Below are 14401 nucleotides of genomic sequence, written 5' to 3' on the forward strand. Positions count from 1 at the left end.
TGATGACCTGTCACTATCTCCCATCACCCCAGATGGGACCATCTAGTTGCAGGAAAACAATCTCAGGGCTCCTACTGATTCTACATTATGATGAGTTGTATAATTATTTCATTGTACTTTACAATGTAATAATAATAAAGTGTACAATAAATGTAATGAGCTTGAATCATCTCAACACCATTCCCCCACCCCTACCCCAATGCCTGGAAAAATTGTCTTCCATAAAACAGGTCCCTGGTGCCAAAAAGGTTGGGGACCACTGCTCTAGAGGCAAGAATATGAGCACTTTGTTTTTTCTGTTGCTAAGACCCACTGCTGATTTGAAGCCTTCTGAGCTAAGGGTCACTACAAACTAGGAACAGTTGTACTTGCTACTAACCAATTTAATTTGGACTATCTCAGCCAGCCTTATTGAATTCTCTCCAAACCCCCAGAGGCAGAAAGGTACTGCTGTACTTAACTGTTCAATAAGGTTTACTTTCAGGCCGCACTGGTGCAGCCTGGTTGTACATTCAGCATCATCTAGTTTAAACATATTGAGCAATCAATTTAAACTTGTTATTGTCATTGGGGTTTGAAAATTTAATAAGCAATTACCTGAACACATTCCTTTATGTTTTTAATTTCTACTGAGATGTTGTTCCATTTTCAGGCCTAAAGCAATCATGCCCTCCAGAATGTTTAATTGAATGAGTCCATAATGCAAGGCTTTTTCTTAACTGTATTTTCCTAGTGTGATTTATAAAGCTGAATGAAGTAGTGTCTTTATAAAAAGGGAGCCAAGAGTAAGTGAAAATTTCAAAGATCTGACATGGATGAATGACAACACTCTTTTTTTTTATGTGAAGGAAGCTAGCTGACCCATTGTCTCCTTAAAACAGCAGTACCTTTCCTATAGGGTAAATCTAAAATGCTCTACTCTCCTCATATTCAGAAGCCATGCTGTGGAATTGTATATATATTGTTTTTGATCCTGCCATATGAAGTGAAGTGGTGGTCATTCGTTTATAGAAGTATTTGTTTCCAAAAAAAAAAAAAAAAAAAAAAAAAACCTGAAAATTAAGTAGCTTATTTTATCTAATTTTTTTTTCTCATTTTGTGTCTAAAACAGGGGTCAGCAAACTTTTTCTGTAAAGGGCCAGATGGTAAATATTTTAGGATTTGCAACATATGGTCCTTGTCTCAACTACTCAACTCTGCAGTTTTAGGGCAAAAGCAACCATAGATGATACATGAATGAATGGGTATGGCTGTGTTTCAATAAAGCTATATTTACAAATCAGGCAGCAGGCCAGATTTAGCTTACTGGCTACAGTTTGCTAATCTCCGGCCTAGAACATTTAATAGAAAAAAATACGCGCGTGCGCGCGCGCGCGTGTGTGTGTGTGTGTGTGTTTGTTTTGGTTGGTTGGTTGGTTGGTTGGGGTTTGTGTTGTTAGTTTGTTTACTTGTTTGTTCCACCCAAAACATGAAGTTTTTTTAGAGGTTTCCTTAGTAGGTTTTCTTTCATCTGCCCCATAAATGCTGATATTTCAAAGGATTTTTGTTTTATTTGCTTTTCTTAGGGGTGATACATTTTAAGCCATCCCCATGACTTCACTTATCATTTAAGAAATGATTTCCCATGGCTTCATTGGGAACTATGGCTAAACATCATCCTGATTTCATCTTTTGCCGCAAGCAGGTTGGTGTTGCCATCAGAAGACTGTGTGAAAAATGTGATGGCAAGTGTGTGATTTGTGACTCCTATGTGCATCCCTGTAGTCTGGTGTGCATATGTGATGAGTGTAACTATGGATCTTACCAGGGGCGCTGTGTGATCTGTGGAGGCCCTGGGGTCTCTGATGCCTATTATTGTAAGGAGTGTACCATTCAGTAGAAGGATAGAGATGGCTGCCCAAAGACTGTTAATTTGCAGAGCTCTAAGACAGATCTCTCCTATGAACACAAAAAATATGGCTTCAAGAAGAGGTGAATGGTGGGTAGCCCCTTACTTCCCCCCACATCAAGCTGCTGCAGCTGCCAGAAAATATGCCTACTACTACCAACAGAAAGGGAACAGAGCCCAGAGCATCACCAGGAGTGCCTGCTAGTATACTGGCAGCTTGCCACTCTCCTCTCACCCAGACGTGGTATGAATGGAAAAGGATTCTTCACAGAGCACTCTGGTACACTGTAACAGAGAAAAACTTATATATTAGTGAATAGTGTTTCTTCAATTTGAGAAGCAAAGATCTTCTCTCCATATTGATATGTTCTCCCCCAACCAAGATCTTCTAAAAAGATATAATATTTTAGTCTTCTGCTTGGTAAGTTGACTGTGAAGCTACACCCAGTAAAAAACATGTTCTTGCAGCAGCTCTGGTGGCAGCTGTCCTTGAGGAACCTTCTGTGTGTGGTGGGAAGCTATCAGAACAAGAAATGTAGGCATTTACTCTTTAAACACTTTTGCTGGTCTTATGTTATTTCCTTCTGAGAAACTGGAAACATTTTCTGTTGCTATTATATTAATAAAGTTGGTGTTTATTTTCTGGTAAAAAAAAATTAAATATAATTAAAAAAAAAATGATGTCTCCCAAATTTTACCTTTAGTCCATAGCTTTCTTCTAAATGCCAGAACACCACACCAAACAGTGTATCTTCTACCCAGGAGCCCAACTGTAGACATATTACAGATACATCAATCTATGTCCAAATTAGAACATGTTTTCTTTCCTACCAGCTTTCCATGTATCCTACTTAGCCATAGGAATATAACTCCTCCCTGAAGTACTCTAATTCTTTCATTTCCTTCCAATTCCATATAACTGCTCCCGGTTTCATCTCCTAACTGGCTCTAAACTCCATAGTTTCCTCACCATCTCCACAGTCTCTGCAAAAAATTTTTGTCTCCTTCCTGAAATATCATTAAGAATATATGCATGGATCCCACATTCTCCAGTATTTTTTTTTATTTTAAAAAGCACATCACACTGCTGTTGCTTATTTTTCTAAAATGTCATTTTTTGACTGAAGATCTATGATTATCTCTTTTCCCTACCAAAAGATCAACGTAGAATAAAAAGCCTTTCCAACACCATCCTATCTACCCTGCCTACTTCCCTTCACCTCTACCAGTGCTACCCCACTTGCCCCAGGATTTCATGCAGAAGTCATACAGGAAATATCTGTCCTTTCTTACAGAAATGCTGAATGATTATACATTCAATACCACTGGACATTTTTGCACACTAGATTATGTCCTTTCCATGTTCCACATACTATGCCAGATTCTGAGCATATAAATATGAAAAAGACAAAGAGCTTACAAGCTTACAGTATAGCTGGGACAACGAAATCAAACACATAACGATAGTATAAAGAGAAAATATGAGAAGGAGCACAGTATAGTGGTTGAAACATGGACCATGGAATGGCATTATCTGAATTTACATTCCAGGGTTCCCGTTGGCTGAGGGACATTTGGCAGGTTCCTTAGTGTCTTAGTCCATTTGGGCTGCTATAACAAAATGCCATAGACTGGGTAATTGATAACAATAGAAATGTATTTCTTACAGTTCAGGATGCTGAGAAATCTAAGATCAAAGTGCCAGCAGATTTAGTGTCAAGTGAGGGATTGCTCTCTGCATCAAAGATGGTGTCTTCTAGCTCTGTCCTCACATGATGGAAGAGCAAACAGGGATATCTGAGGACTCTTTTAAAAGGCACTAATTTCATTCTTAGAGTGGAGCTCCCATGAACTAATCACCTTCCAAAGGCTCCACCTTTTGCTACCATCCCCTTGGTGATTAGGTTTCAACATACGAATTTGGAGGGATACATATATTCAAGAACTGGAAACTGGCTTCTTTGTGGTTTATCAATAGATAATTCATCAGCAAAATAATGGCATAAAAAACCTATCTTAGGGGATTATTGCAATGATTAAAGGAGTAAATAATTTGTCAATTCCCTAGAACAATGTCTAGCATAGGAAGCACTATAAAATATAGACAGATAAATAGATATAGGTATATATAAATTATATAAAATTTTATAAAATATATATGTATTATGTATATCCATAAATATGTATATACTGTTTTATTAGGCTGTTCTTGCATTGCTATAAATACCTGAGACTGTATAATTTATAAAGAAGAGAGGTTTAATTGGCTCACAGTTCTGCAGGCATTACAGGAAGCATGGTGCTAGCATCTGCTTGGCTTCACGTGAAGCCTCAGGGAGCTTTCGATTATGGCAGACGGTAAAGTGGGAGCAGGCACATTACATGACAAAAGCCAGAGCAAGTAAGAGAGTAGGGGAACAAGGTGCCACACACTTCTAAACAACCAAACCTCATGTGAACTTCCTATCAGGAAAATAGCACCAAACCATGAGGGATCTGTCCCTATAACCAAAATACCTCCCACCAGGCATAACTTCCAGCATGGGGACTCTAATTCAACATGAGATTTGGGTGGGGACAAATACCCAAAATGTATCAATTGCATATATGTGTGTATATGTATATAAATTAGTATTATTAGTCAACTATAGGAAAACTAGTGAGGAAGAAAATAATTATACACACATACAGAGTGAGGAAACATTGAAGAAAGAAAGAAGGCATTTCCATGGAACTTGGAAAATGAGGTGACAATTAAGAAGGAGAATCAGGCTTTAAACCCAAGTCAGTCTGTCTCCAAAGCACATTTTATGCTAGTGTGTTCACAGAATCATGTTTATATTAGTCTTTTATCACAGAATTTTTACATAAAAGGTTCTTTGCATATTCTTTAGTTTCTACACAAACTCTAGCCTTAAATGACTACAGGAGTTCATGATTACAAATCTCTGGGCCTTTCTTTATGTCAATTACCTTTCCTTTCATGTCATTTTTTATATCTAAAGGCAACTGTGACAGGGAGAAAAGGAGGTTTTAATCAGAAGTTTTAAGTTGCAAGCCCAGGTTTCTCTATGTCATGGGGCAAGTTACTTTAACTCTGGTGAAACTTTTCTCATGCATAAAATGGAGATGGGGGTACTTTACTCACGGCATACAGAAGAGGATTAAAGCAGTCACTGCTTGGACAAAACACCTGTTTTCAAATTCCGCCTGTCCTTTCAGACCCACCTCATGCTTACCAGCTTCTACAAAACTTTCCTGCCCATTCAAAATCAGTGATCACCTGTTATTATAAACTTAAACCACTGTCTGTATCACTGAGGCAGTTCTCGATTATGAGACTTTTTTCCTTTTATTGTATCACTGTGTTACTATTTAATAGTTAATATGCATTTAATTTATTTACCCAAGTGAACCCAAAACCTTTGGTTGATATATACTATATTATACAGTGTATATATTCATAATAACACTGTTTCAAAGACTGTGCTAAGCACACAGTGGGGTTAATTGCTATTGATTAATAATAAATAAAAAAATTAACTGAGAAAAGGGAAAGTAAAACCAAATGTAATCTTAAAACAAGTAATGGAACACATACATTGTGCTAAAATAATTTTAAATACACCTTCATTATTACACTATCTGTAACAAGGTAAATGTATTTCTGGTTTATAGAAAACTTTGGTCGCTAGGTTAATTCTGAAATAAAAGGTGGGTGAGCACCTACTGGATGCTAGGACTGAGGCTTACAGGAGAGCATGAGACAACAGGTTGTTTCCTTCATGGAAAACGAAATGCCTGAAATGGCTTCAGCCTCAGCCCAAAGCACATCTTTTTACATTAAATTTGCTCTTCATCAGCAAGACTGAGAATCTGGACATCTAACAAAATGTATAACACACAGTAGGCACTTGGTTAATGAAGGTATTTGGCAAATGTTGAAAGACGGAAATTAGAAATTAGAGGACAATGTAATAATCTTAGGATATAGAGATTAAAGTGGAGCTGGGTAGGAAATTAAACTTAAGCAATATCCTCTAAAAGAGTATGACTCAAAGAAAAAAAATTGACATAGAAAAGACAGGAAAATCAAAAGTGCAGAGCTAGGGAAGACTTTACCAGCAAGAAATCTCAACAAACGTTTTCCATGTATTTTCATGGCATTTGTTAAGTTGTATTTAAATCCTATGACTCCACATTCAAATTTTAACTACGCACACCCTCTCCTCCAAACACTTCCTTATAAACCCAAGTCTTATTCTCACATTAGTATTTTGATAAAGTAGGAATTTTTATTTGTCTTCCCTTGATGCACTCTAATTTTAAAGAAAGTAGAAATCACATGTCTAACATACATACAGACACATAAATATGCTATGTCTTTAGAAGAAAAAAAGGAAAATTAATATTTATTTAGTCTAATTGTGAACCTAGCATGTATACTTCCTATTTGGATAGACAGTATATGGCTGTGCTTTTAACTCATATACATGGCTGAACGGTCCGCAGACTGAAAGGTGACTAGAGTTTCAGTGATTTTGAAATAGTCGTACTTTTTTAGCCCTCAGAATGACAATAGTACTTAAATATATAGAGTTTTTAAAAGCCCAGAACTTTTTTAGTATTAAAAAAAAGCCCTGTACTCAACTTATTTCTAAAATATGGACTAAAATACTAAAAACTTAAAATAAACTTAGCTCTTCTTTTGCCTTTTAATCATTTGAGGCAGCAAATTAATCCTGATTAAGTTGAACATCTTTCATTTTCAGTATTCATTTTCTATAAGCAATCCTAGTTTAAATGCTTTGCAGCCTAAAGAAATTTATTTATTGCTTGATTTTGGGATGATGATAAAAAATGGGTGAAGGAGGTAATCATCACAACTCAAAGTGGTACATGACATTCCTTATGCAAACAGGCTTTATTTACTTGTCTTCTAAATATTATAATTTCAATAAACTGTGTCTATGCAAATGCAGAGAGAATCCTAAAGAGAGGATTTCATGTTGATGTATGCCAGATACGATAATTCTTTATTTTGTACATTCTCTCTCTCTCTCTGTCTCTCTCTTTCTCTCTCTAGTGTGCTGGAAACACCTAGGAAGAGGAAAATATAGACTTTCTTAGACTTCAAATTTAAAAAAAAACAAAGCAATGAATTGTCTTGAATATCTTAAATATTAACCCTTCTACTAAGTTTTGTTTCTAAATCTGAAGTGCATGCTGCATTAAAAGGCAAATATTGTATTCACTGACTGATTGCAACAAATACAATAGCTCTGCTTATCTTTCTAATTTCTGTGTTCTTTCCATTACCTTGCTACTTTAGATAGTTGTACTGGGAGTGGGGTCAGTGAGAAGGGGTGATCAATTAGATGAACAGGTTCTATTACTTTGTGATTAATAGAAGATTTTATATTGTTAGATATACACAATAATAAGTCAGAGTCAGCACAGTATTTATAGGATGGGGAACAGAAAGAAAATTGTTTATCTAACAGGTCACGGACTCGAAAAAGCTTTTATTGTCTTGGCAGGCTTGATTCCATCGCCTTGTCCTCCTGAGCCAGAGAGAGGAGCTGTCCAAATTATAGATGTGAAGGCTAAAAAGTACTTACAACCTAGGTCCACTGTTCCTGCAATGCTATTTGTGACAAGCTGGCATTCTGGAAATGCCTCTTTCAACAATAAGAAAGATGTTATCCACAGATTCAAACCTTCTCTCAAAGCCAACTTTGTTTCCCTTGTGTGCTGAGCAACGTTGGGCAAGCAAGTCTAGCCCACCCACTGTTTGCTCCACCTCTAGCCCATCTCCACACCTGACTACCCCTATAATAATAAATCCTTTTCCTCCAACATAAAACTCCAAAAAGACTGAAAGCCACTTCTTTTTACTACTCCTTAAGTGGTATGTATTTTTCTCTACTTGCCCAGTTGAAATAGCTGTAATATGCCCCAGAGGGCAATGTTTCTGTCAGGCTCAGAGAAGCAGCAGCACGGCACTATGAGGTGCATTAGTACTGATGAAGGCAGCTAAGTTCAGGAGCCCTGAGGACTTCCAGAGACCTGCCATCCGAACGAGAGAGCTGAGCACATGTGAAGGACAGTGCTGTTCAAAGGGAGGTAAAAAGCTTGAATTAATGGTAGAGGAACCGCAGGAGGTGATCGAAAGGCAAAGGTGACTACCACAGAAAGGAGATTCCTCAGTACCCAACAAATTGCTCCTGCTTGGAAGTGAAGCAGGAAAACATTCCATGACTTATCCTTTCAATATCCTTGCGAAGACATTCCATGACTTATCCTTTCAATAACATGGGTGTGAATTAAACTTTTTTTTTCAATAACACTAGAGGAAAGCTAAAGAGTATACTATTGCTCTGGCTCTTAAAGCCCTTGTTCTAATTGTTTTCCAGGTAATCCAAATTATGTACTTATGCACCATCAAATATCTGTGTACTTGTTTCTTCTCCAGGAATGCCTTGTGATTGGGCTAATCATGAACATATACTGGTATCCATTTAGAAGAACTAAAATTATTTTCATCTTCAACAAAGAAACATCTGTGCCAACAAGAAAACAGAAGGAGGAGGAGGAGGAGGGGGAGGGAGAGGGGGAGGGGGAGAAATAAAAAGCTTGAAGTCTTGTAAAAACAAACAGTACAGAGTGAGGCTGAGCAACTCTGTGTAGGGAGAACCTCCTGTAATCCGAACCAGGAGCTCTCCAATGGGAGAACTCAACACTAGTTGTATTTAAAAAAAAAAAAAAAAAGAAGAAGAAGAAAGAAAATAAAAAGAAAAAGACAAAAGGTATAATTACAGATGGGGGAAATGTGGACTAAAATACTGCCAAGAGAAGCCTCAAGACTGGTATTCTTTAAGGGTCTTTCAACTTGTTCTTTGCTTTAAGCTGCATGGACCTGTCAAGAGACAGAATGGGGATTTGGCTCTTTAGGTGTACAAAATGTCAGATGCATTCACTTCTGCGTCCTTACATGAATAAAGTCAGCAGATGGATACAACTGGCCCTGCAGATATAGCATTTTATGCTTGTCCACACGGGTCTCACCAGCTCAACCCACACTCAGCAGCTTCAAATTCGTGGCATTGATAATCAACGTCATGTCAAAATTGTGCTATAGAACTTGTGTTGTATTATCTGCTTACATTTAATGCCTTCAGATCTCAGCGTGTCTGTGAGAGTTTGCATGACTCATGTAAATGTTCTTTCTGATCCCTTAAAGCAAATAGAAGTTATGAAGGGATGAAATTTTACTAATCTGTACTTCCTCTCCGTAATCTCACTGGCAGGCATTTCATCACTGCATGCATCCTTTCCTAAAAAGAAAGTATTTTGTAACCAAGTACAGCTCTTCAAATGACCATGAAGCAGTCTTTTATTCTGAAATAGAACAAAAATGAACACCTTACTTAATGCTCACACATTAACATTCCAGAGTATTGGTCTTAACCATCTCCCATAGTTGAATGCTAAGCTCTTTCCATTAAAATGTGTGTAATCCTCAGATTTTGTTTTGCAAGATTCTGAACTGAACCATGAAAAACTTTCTAGGAACATCAATATTCTCTTCTTCCTGTGCAACTTCCACTGCCACGGATAACTAACTGTAAATAACATAAGAGGAAGCTTGCAGCATATGCCACCTTCTCTCTGGGACCTAAGATGCATATCTGGAAAAGAGATTAAGATGAAAAGACGGTGTCAAGTCAAAAGGAAATGACAGGGTCTTTACAAACACATTTTAATTAGAACAAAGGTTCCTCTGATTAATCTGGCCCTAAGTCTTTGCTATACAGCACAAGGTTGCAAAAATGAACAAAATCCTTGCAGGAGCTCAAAAGGAATAAACTGAGCTAAACATATTGCATTTTTCTTTATTATATATATGTTAGTAAGGACTTCATTGACATTATTAAGTTGTCAAAGAACCAAGGAGAATAACTTGATTCTCTGCTGCTCCAGCTCACTATTGGAAAAAAAGAGGGGGGAGATGAAACAAAAGGTATAGAGAGAGTGAGGAAGATGATTATAGTTTACTGTAGAAAGAGTTTTCTGACAACCACAGCTAACTGTCCAACAGTGAAATCAGCACCTTGGGTGAACTGGCCATTACAAAGCTTGAAGTTCAGGCAGAAGGCCATCACTCAGGAATACCCTTTGAGCAGTTGCTGCCATGGATAAAGGCTACTAAAAAGTCTTATGCATCCTGTAATAACTCATAGCAGTGGAAACTTCTCTACATATTCCTGACACCTTCAAAATGACCTCCATTTCACCAATTTAGTACTCACTACCATGACTCAAGTAATAGCCACAAAATTATCTAAACTTATTTACTCAGAACACCTATATTCATCAGCAATGTAACATCAGTGTTAATTCAATATAATGTCAATAGTTTCATTTACTTAATTGAGGAAAGAACAGCAGCTCATGATACAACCTTCAATGTAGTTCTCTCCATTAGAGAATATAAAAGTATTTTTCCAAAGAAAAACTTGAGACAACATAGCAGCCTTCCAGTTTGAAAACTAGTGGTAAAGATGTAACACACTTGGAGCACCAGATGTCCCAGTGTGGTCTGGTTAATTGAAAGCTATAATCCCTACATGTACAATCAGCCTCACACATGGCCTGTTAATTCAATTGTCCTGTTGGTTTGCCCATTCATGTTCCTGGAGCGTTTTGTATTCCTTTTTCCTTTGCTCAAATTTGCCTCTCTCCTGGCAATTAAACCAGTTTTTTTTTTTTAATCTGTCTCAAAGGTCATGCAGATGCATAGGAGCCATATAAGTTGGGTCTTCAAATAAAGAATGGCCTGAAATTTTTTCAGAATTGTCTATGTGTATGTTTCTTTAATCTGTGAAAAATAGAGCAGACTGGAGAGATAATTGATAATATCACTGTGTTGAAAGTAGAATCTTCCCACTTATAGAAGGTCATATTTCTGGCAACTTCAACACAATCATCAATTAAAAGGAATCTAAGAATAAATTAAACATATCCATTTAAACACATACACATGTGTGCATGCACACACATACACACGCACACAGATCTCTGAGTACCTGAAGTTTTTGTGAGGACTCAAAAAGAGACCATTCATGTGATGTCATGGCTGATGACTTAGTGTCTCGTCTGAATTGTTGAAACTTTTAAATAAATGTGGTCATATGTTGCTTAATAATGGGGATACATCCTGATAAATGTGTCATTTGGCTATTTTATTATCGTGTGAACATCATAGAGTGCACTTGTATAAACCTAGATGGTTTAGCCTACTACACACCTAGGCTATATGCTACTGCCTATTACTCCTAGACTAAAAACTCATATTGCATGTTACTATACTGAATATTGCTAGTCAATTGTAACACATCATAAGTTGTTGTGTATCTAAACATACCTAAACACAGGAAGTATATAATACAGTAAAAATAAAATATTATAATCTTATGGGACCACTGTCATATATATGGTCCATCACTGACCAAAAATGTTATATGAGCACATGGCTGTAACATGCTGATATCCTAGCCCTGAGCCATTTAGAAGAAACAAGCTAGGCAAAGGTAGGAGGACAGGGAGAGATACTGGAGGCAAACAGAAAAAGAAAGGCCTGAGAGAAGACAACTAACTGCTTGATTTAGTTGGAGAAATAAACTAAATAGCATAAGCAAATCATAAAAATGCTCATGCATTTTATATAGCTCAGAAAAACTGTGAATGTTCAATAATATTACAATAATTTGACAAGGATGACATTATTGAGCTAGTAAAACATGTGTTCTTTTCACTTGCCCCTTAGCAACAACTACCTTTCGAATCAATGGCATCAGTTGTTTCAAGGGGCAACAGTACTGAGCCAAGTTCAGAAGAGTCATTGCTTGGCATGAAATTTCAAAAGGAATTTTTTTTTCAGGTTGAGTCAAGTATTTTCTTTTTTTATTTGCTGGAATTGGGCTTTTTTGAAAGAAAGTGATTTTCTTAAAAATACAGGTATAAGTTTTTTTTTAAAATACAATGTCATGCCATGGGAGATTAAGATCACGGAATTTCTTCTGTAAGTCATAGAATAAGGAAGAAGAAAGATGTGCTATGAGAACAGCTTTTAAAATAAATGAAAAGGGCTTTCTGGTGCTGGGAGAAATTGGACAAGAGAGAAGGGCAAAGTGTTTGATGTGAGTGATGTTGTCTGACTCTTGTCTTTCTCCAAGCTCAGGTTAAACATTAGGGCTGAAGGAATATCTTAAAAACACACAGATTGGTTTGGGAAAATCTAAAAACACTGTACACTAAGACCTTGCTTCCCTGGGCTACTGCAGGCCTCTTGGAGGATCTCCTGCAACGGATGTTCTTGGTGCCCTACTCAGATCTTCTCAGATCCCTTTGCTACTGCTCCTGTCCCCTAGATTTTGTGTGCTTTGTCACAATCTGTGCTCATTTGCCCTTCAGAGTTTTGTTCCTGTAATGAGCCAGAAGTGTATAGAAGTTTACCATCCCTTCAAGATGGTAAGGATCTAAGACACCAGGCAATAAAGAAGCACAAAGTCCAGTTTTCTTGCCTCAAGATGAAACAAATTCCAAGGTGAAATGTGTATGTCCTTTGGGATCAGTCTGAGCCTGGAGCTTCCCCTGAAGCTGCACTCTATTCCTTTTTCTTCGATATTTTAATTATCCACTCTCTTACCACTCTCTCCTGGGATCATTGTTTAAATAACCCACTTGTAGTCCAGTTCTTGCTTGAAACCCCCTTCTGGGAAAAACTAACTTAAGGCAACTGGTAAATGAAGTAGTCCTTCATGCAGACTGTCTAAATGGGATTCTAGGTTTTGGATAACATGTAGGGCAGATATGAATGAGGATCGTGTCACAGTGGTATGTGGAATGTTGATGAGCCCAGGTAGGCCACAGTAACGTTATTATTATCTGAGAAGAAGTACAGGTAGAAGGAGATGCACTGGCTTTAGTAAATATCTTTGGCATTTGAGAGGTATAAGGAAAATTGTACTTTGGTATAAGGACTTTGAAATTAGTTGGTTGTTGCTAAGTAGCATTGATGCTTTGAAGGGAGAAAATGACAGGCTGAAGTTAGCCAATTACCAACTTACAACAAAATGTGAAAATTAGAGAGCCCAAGGCAACTTAAAATCACATTTTAAAAAAAAAAAAAAAAAAAAAACGCTTACCATCTGCCGGGAGAGTAGAGCCTAAATTATGACCAGGCATAGGACTTAATGATAAAGTATCATAACTTCAATGCAGAATGAATTTGCTAGTTGATTAAGTCTCTCACTCCAAAAATAGCTACCTGATAGGGAAATAGTAAGATCCTAAGACTTGGGATAGGAATATGTGGTAGATTCACATGGCAGCCTAGTACCTACAGATTCATCAAAACCGTCTGGGCCTGTCAGAGGATAGGGTCATCCTCCTTCCCCTTGTTTAAAGACTATGCAGATGATTCAACCAAGGCAGGGACTTTGTAGAAAAATGCTGTTCTCCTCAAGATCTGTTCCTATCTCCCATCCTGGCCACCAATCCAAGAACTAAGATCAGGGTTGACCCCACTGGAGAAGAGCTGTCTTGCTAAAGAAGAAAAAGGATTATAGATTAAATGGTCTTCAGGACCTAAGTAATTTGTAGCAACATAAACTAGAAAAGTATGCCTTGGAGTAAATTTTGATGGTGTTAGATTGCTAAGGAGGAGAATTTAGAATACAAAGCTGGATAAGAGAAAGTTTGTCTGGGGACAAAACCCTCTGATTCAGGATTTCACTTTTTAGAAAAGCCCCCTGGAACTGGATCTAATAAGTTGCTGCTTTAAGGACTTTTGTCATGCAAGCCTGTAAAAAGCAATGGCCCCCATTACGTGATGTGACAATGCAAGAGCTCACCGGGCACAGTATGGAAAAAGAGAGCAAAAGGCTCAGGTAAGTGGGCATGCTAGTTTGTAACTAATATATAACCACCCCCTCCCAGCCCCCACTCCAAAATATCAATTGGCTATGTTCAGGAAAGCCTAGGGGCATCCCTTAAGATACCCCTAGGCTTTCCTGAACTACAGTGATATGGAATAATGAATTCCCTTAGTGATGGGTCTCTCATATTGCCGAGAATGTTACAGCAGCTGTCTGCTGAAGGCTGAGATTGGTAATAGAAGATGCTTTTACGGAACTGGGCTTCTTAGTAACCATATGTATGAAAGATTCAGGTAGCAGACTTTAACCATTAGAGGCAAAGTAGATGTAATTATCCTAACAGACAATAAGGTCAAAATGGTAGCCAGGGATCCCAGCTCTCAGGGATTTATGTCAATGACTAAAAGATGATGGTGTGTCTAAGTCCAACAGAGATGAGTTGCTAAGGTTTTATATCTTCTTAAGAAAGGGAGATCAAAAATGTTGATATCAAGCACCTAAGTTGAAAATTACAACCACTTGCTCAGTTTCCACACCTGAACCAGTTTCCACATCTAGAATCTAAAGATTA

At 37.5% G+C, this 14401-nt stretch overlaps 1 pseudogene; it reads left to right on the forward strand.

Annotated features, from left to right (window-relative positions):
* The first annotated feature begins 1608 nt into the window (after window positions 1-1608).
* Window positions 1609-2529, forward strand: LOC116560439 (annotated as a pseudogene).
* Window positions 2530-14401: the final 11872 nt, after the last annotated feature.

This window comes from Sapajus apella, unplaced genomic scaffold (assembly GCF_009761245.1).
Source record: "Sapajus apella isolate SASKATOON/1434 unplaced genomic scaffold, GSC_monkey_1.0 scaffold1, whole genome shotgun sequence".
Classification (NCBI taxonomy): domain Eukaryota; kingdom Metazoa; phylum Chordata; class Mammalia; order Primates; family Cebidae; genus Sapajus; species Sapajus apella.